Below are 6,000 nucleotides of genomic sequence, written 5' to 3' on the forward strand. Positions count from 1 at the left end.
CGGTTTTACAAAGGTGGAGGAGTGGGAAGAAGAAGAAGAAAAGGCAACTTTCCTAAAAAAAAATCCATCAGCTGTCAGCATTAAGCAGGCTTATTTCATAAGGGGCGGCTTCCCTGTTTATGAACCTTATTTATTTGCAGGGTGCACCCTAACTGCAAAAGGCAACGTTGGAAAAGTTAAAACACATTGCAAAGGGCGGCACATTCTAATAAAAGTACCACCAGCAACGTCCCAGCATGTGCCACCCGCCGTCCCCTCACTAAACGTGCTCCAGATTTTGGAGGCCAGTTCCGGGGGGTCCGGGGCGCGCAGGTGGGCTTAGCAAGTTTTGTGGGAGAAACGAGAGACTCGGACTCCAGACCTGCTGGGCTCGCAGCTCAGCCTCCGAACCACAGCGCCGAGCTGTCAAATATTCTGCGCTCCCCGCTTCACCTCCTCGGGTTCTGCCTCCTCATCCTTCTCTCCCACCCACCCAAATTCAGACCCCACAACCCACCACCATTTTCTGGCCCAAGTCAGGATTTGCCCCCCAAATATCAGACACCTCCCCACACGTACAAAGCAAAGCCAACCACAGACGGTTCTCAGGCCCCCCCACCCAAACAGTCCCCCTCGATACGAGCCCCCTCCCCAAATTCAGGTTGGGGAAATTCAGGTTCAAATTGAACCAAATTCAGGTTCATTCCCCCCGCAGAATGAGTCAATTTCCCCTCTGGAGGGCGAGAAGGACCCCGGCGCCTCACACTGGCCTTCCCTGCCCTTTAGAGCCCCTACTGGCGAGGCTAGGAGGAAAGGTAAAGCCAGGTTCAGCCCCGCCCGAGCCTCGCACTAGGCCTCGCATCCCCGGCCTTTCCTGGCCGCCGCGGCCGGGGACCCCACCTCTCCCCCGGGGGAGGGGCTGGCGTTGGCCCCGCTCGAGCCCTCGGCCGCTTTCCCTTCCCCACCCCCACCCCGGTCCGCCATTGGCCAAAGCGGAGGCCAGAGGGGAAAAGCCGCCATTGGCCGGCGCGGCCGCCTGTCAGCACGCCTCCCGCGGGAGGACGGGGAGGGACTCGTCGCGGGGCACCTCGGGAGGCGTAGTCCCGCCTCCATTGCACCTGCAGGCCGAGGCACGGGGGGGAACTACAACTCCCAGGAAGCCAGGCAACATTTCCTCTCCCTCCCTGCTCCCTGGGCTTACAAGCCCCCTCCCTTAAAAAAAAAAAAAAAAAAAACATATCCTGCCCCCCCACCCACCCTAGCAAGTCTAAGTACAACGTATGCACGCAGCACAGAAATAGGGGTTTGGGCAGGAAGGAGGAAGAGGGGAGGGGGTGGAAAGTTCTTCCCCCTCCACTTCCTTGCAGCCCCCAACCCCTGCCTTGCACCAGCCCGGCGCAAAAGGCGCATTGATTGCAAGCCCCTCCGATAAGAATTGTTTTTATTTCTGAAATTGCATTTCGGGGATCCGAACGCAGAACGGCCCCCCGCCCCCTCCCCACCCACCTCTTTCACCTTCACCCTCTTGCATCGGCCCCCTCCCCCAAAACAGCCGGCGAGACTCGGGAGTTCAACGTCAAGTTCCCCTTCCCCAGCGCAGGCAGGCAGGCAGGCAGCCAGCCAGCGCGACCGCCCGAGCCCCCGTTCCTGTTCACACGCGCGCAACGCCCGCGGATGCAATACACGGACCCGTGCAATCGGTCCCCAGCGCAGGTCGCTGGCCGGGGATGCCCGGCCGGGGATGAAGTTGGGATTGAGCCACCCAGCTCGCAATCCGGGGCAATCGGAAAGTCACAGGAACTGTTTGAAAAAGGGGAAGAAGCGACGAGGGCGGCAGAAAAGGGCTCCCCCCCCCACCTCCACCTCCACCTCCACCACCACTCTTTTCTTTTTCTTTTCTTTTTTTCCCCCCTCCCTTAAAAAGGGAGGGGGATCAGATCCCTTGGCGGCACCTCCCGCCCAAAATGCACGAGAGCCAGCCCGGATCCTGCGACCTTACCTTGCTGGTCCTGATGGTGCGGGGGCCAGGAGGAGGAAGGGGCGCCTGGAGTTTGGAGTCAGCGCCTGAGCAACTCTGCCAGTCCTCTCTCTCTCTCTCTCTCCTTCCCTCCCTCCCTCCCTCTCTCTCTCCGCTGCTCCTGCCCCTACTGTTAGCAGCAATGCAAAGCCCCGTATGACGCCGTGAACTCCCTTCCTGGTTCCTCTCGGGGTAAAAAGGGGTCCCTCCCTTCTCTTAAAGGTGCAGCCGCTGCCGCCGCGCCGGGGGAACCTGCCGGGGCCGAGCGGACGCGACGGAGGGCTGCCCGGTGGAATTGGCATGGGGCTGCAAGCGGGCTGGGCAGCTCCCTGTTTGCAAAGGGGGGGAGGGAGGGGGGGAGGAGGAGGAGGAGGAGAGGGTGGGGGGGAGCAAGCATGCAACAAAGCGCACACGCGCACGCACACACAAAGAGGAGGAGGAGGAGGAGGAGGAGGAGGGAGGGAGGGAGGGGGGGCAGAGAGCATTCGAGGCAACCCCCTGCCCTGCTCGCTGCTGCCACGTCTCACCCTCGCTCGCCTTGGCTCCCTTCTCGCCTCTGTGCCAAGGGCGCTCGCGCTTGGGTGGCGGAGGCTGATCCTGCACCGCGCGGCCCCCCCTCCTTCGCCCAGCCCCACCCCGCCCAGCCGAGAAGGGACCCTGCAGCTGCTGCTCCCGCCGCCCTCCCCTCCCCTCCCCTCCCCTCTAAGCCGTGGCTGCAATCCATGTTATCTAACCCAGAACACGCAGATCAGCACGGCGCTGTGCCCGGTGGTGGTTTGCAAAAGGCAGAGGGAGGAGGGGGGGGGAGGGGGGGGCAAGCTCACACGCGCGCACGGACACGAACCGAGCCGAAAGTCGGGCACATGCTCAGGAGAGGGGAGAGGGGGGAGAGGAGACAGGTGGGTCGCCTGGAGAAGCCCGGCCGAGAGCGGGTGGGGGGCGGAAAGTTTCTTCTTCTTCTTGCTCGGCAGTTGGGAGAAGTTGTAGGGCAGCATCACAGCACCCTGGCCCAGCGGGACGGGCCTCGGGCAGCCTCCAGCTCCGCAGTTTCTTCCAGCTTGATGCTGCATTCGCGGTGTGTTGTCGTGCATTCCTACACGCAGAGAGAGAGGCAGGCGCAGGCACAGGCACAGAGAGATGAATGCACACTCACAGATATATATACAGAGACAGACACACACATACACGGATATATAGATATATATACAGAGTCACACACACAGAGAGAGAGATATACAGAGACAGACACACACATACACAGATATATAGATATATATACAGAGTCACACTCACACTCACACACAGATATATATACAGAGACAGACACACATACACAGATATATAGATATATAGATATATATACAGAGTCACACTCACACTCACACACAGATATATATACAGAGACAGACACACATACACAGATATATAGATATATATACAGAGTCACACTCACTCACACACAGATATATATACAGAGACAGACACACATACACAGATATATAGATATATATACAGAGTCACACTCACTCACACACAGATATATATACAGAGACAGACACACATACACAGATATATAGATATATATACAGAGTCACACACACTCACACTCAGATATATATACAGAGACAGACACACATACACAGATAGATATATATACAGAGTCACACACACACACACAGATATATATACAGAGTCATACACACACACACTCACACACAGATATGTATACAGAGACAGACACACACATACACAGATATATAGATATATATAGAGACACACACACACAGAGAGATATACAGAGACAGACACACACATACACAGATATATAGATATATATACAGAGTCACACACACACACACTCACACACATATATACAGAGACAGACACACACATACACAGATATATAGATATATATATAGACACACACACACACACACAGATATACAGAGACAGATACACACACAGATATATAGATATATATACAGAGTCACACACACACACACACTCACACACAGATATATATACAGAGACAGACACACACATACACGGATATATAGATATATATACAGAGTCACACACACAGAGAGAGAGATATACAGAGACAGACACACACATACACAGATATATAGATATATATACAGAGTCACACTCACACTCACACACAGATATATATACAGAGACAGACACACATACACAGATATATAGATATATAGATATATATACAGAGTCACACTCACACTCACACACAGATATATATACAGAGACAGACACACATACACAGATATATAGATATATATACAGAGTCACACTCACTCACACACAGATATATATACAGAGACAGACACACATACACAGATATATAGATATATATACAGAGTCACACACACTCACACACAGATATATATACAGAGACAGACACACATACACAGATATATAGATATATATACAGAGTCACACACACTCACACTCAGATATATATACAGAGACAGACACACATACACAGATAGATATATATACAGAGTCACACACACACACACAGATATATATACAGAGACAGACACACACATACACGGATATATAGATATATATACAGAGTCACACACACACACACTCACACACATATATATACAGAGACAGACACACACATACACAGATATATAGATATATATAGACACACACACACATACAGAGACAGACACACACATACACAGATATATAGATATATATACAGAGTCATACACACACACACTCACACACAGATATGTATACAGAGACAGACACACACATACACAGATATATAGATATATATAGAGACACACACACAGAGAGAGATATACAGAGACAGACACACACATACACAGATATATAGATATATATACAGAGTCACACACACACACACTCACACACATATATACAGAGACAGACACACACATACACAGATATATAGATATATATATAGACACACACACACACACACAGATATACAGAGACAGATACACACACAGATATATAGATATATATACAGAGTCACACACACACACACACTCACACACAGATATATATACAGAGACAGACACACACATACACGGATATATAGATATATATACAGAGTCACACACACACTCACACACAGATATATATACAGAGACAGACACACACATACACAGATATATAGATATATATACAGAGTCACACACACTCACACTCAGATATATATACAGAGACAGACACACACATACACAGATACATAGATATATATATAGACACACACACAGAGAGAGATATACAGAGACAGACACACACACAGATATATAGATATATATACAGAGTCACACACACACACACTCACACACAGATATATATACAGAGACAGACACACACATACACAGATACATAGATATATATACAGAGTCACACACACACACACACACACACAGACATATACAGAGACAGACACACACATACACAGATATATAGATATATATACAGAGTCACACTCACACAGAGATATATATACAGAGACAGACACACACATACACAGATACATAGATATATATACAGAGTCACACACACACACACACACACACAGACATATACAGAGACAGACACACACATACACAGATATATAGATATATATACAGAGTCACACTCACACAGAGATATATATACAGAGACAGACACACACATACACAGATATATAGATATATATACAGAGTCACACACACTCACACTCAGATATATATACAGAGACAGACACACATACACAGATAGATATATATACAGAGTCACACACACACACACACACTCACACAGAGAGAGATACAGAGACAGACACACACATACACAGATATATAGATATATATAGACACACACACACACACATACACACATACAGAGACAGACACACACATACACAGATATATAGATATATATACAGAGTCATACACACACACAGAGATATACAGAGACAGACACACACATACACAGATATATAGATATATATA

General features: G+C 49.3%; 1 protein-coding gene across 2 annotated transcripts in view; it reads right to left on the reverse strand.

Moving 5' to 3' along the window:
* ZBTB7A (zinc finger and BTB domain containing 7A) overlaps positions 1 to 2,648 on the reverse strand; it is a 47,361-nt gene extending 44,713 nt beyond the window's left edge. The window contains exon 1 of one of the 2 annotated variants that reach the window (XM_084826044.1): positions 2,524 to 2,648. The gene's annotated coding sequence lies outside the window, so the exon portion shown is untranslated. Of the gene's footprint in view, positions 1 to 1,978; positions 2,098 to 2,523 lie in introns of those variants that run through there. The other variant, XM_084826043.1, reaches the window with a different exon arrangement.
* Positions 2,649 to 6,000: the final 3,352 nt, after the last annotated feature.

This window comes from Heloderma suspectum, chromosome Z (assembly GCF_057233095.1).
Source record: "Heloderma suspectum isolate Gila_16-S chromosome Z, 16-S_ref, whole genome shotgun sequence".
In the NCBI taxonomy this organism is placed as follows: domain Eukaryota; kingdom Metazoa; phylum Chordata; class Lepidosauria; order Squamata; family Helodermatidae; genus Heloderma; species Heloderma suspectum.